Here is a 350-nt window from a genome sequence, read left to right as displayed (position 1 = left end):
AAAAAAAAAAAAAAAAAAAAAAAAAAGAAGAAATTGATGTCTGTTATCCAAGACAGCATGAATCCAAACTCAGTGATTTTTTTGAAAAGCCAGAATCTATTTGTAATAGATTCTCAATTTTTACATGTTGGCAATTATTTGCCTTTTTTCAAAAGCACAGTGCATGACAAAGAAAACTAAGTGAGGCTCCAATATGCAGTGTTCCCTTAACCTCTTCTCACTGCAGCTGAAGTGGGACAGAAAGATGAGCGGCTGCTGCCCAAAAGCCTCACCTATCCATTCAGTCCTAGGAAGCTTAGAGGAAGGGCCCCTGACCATGGCTTATCTGGGAAGCTGATGACATCGCTGGA

This window comes from Rhinopithecus bieti, unplaced genomic scaffold (genome assembly GCF_001698545.2).
Source record: "Rhinopithecus bieti isolate Rb0 unplaced genomic scaffold, ASM169854v2 scaffold_9919, whole genome shotgun sequence".
In the NCBI taxonomy this organism is placed as follows: Eukaryota; Metazoa; Chordata; class Mammalia; order Primates; family Cercopithecidae; genus Rhinopithecus; species Rhinopithecus bieti.
This window is presented reverse-complemented; position numbering follows the sequence as displayed.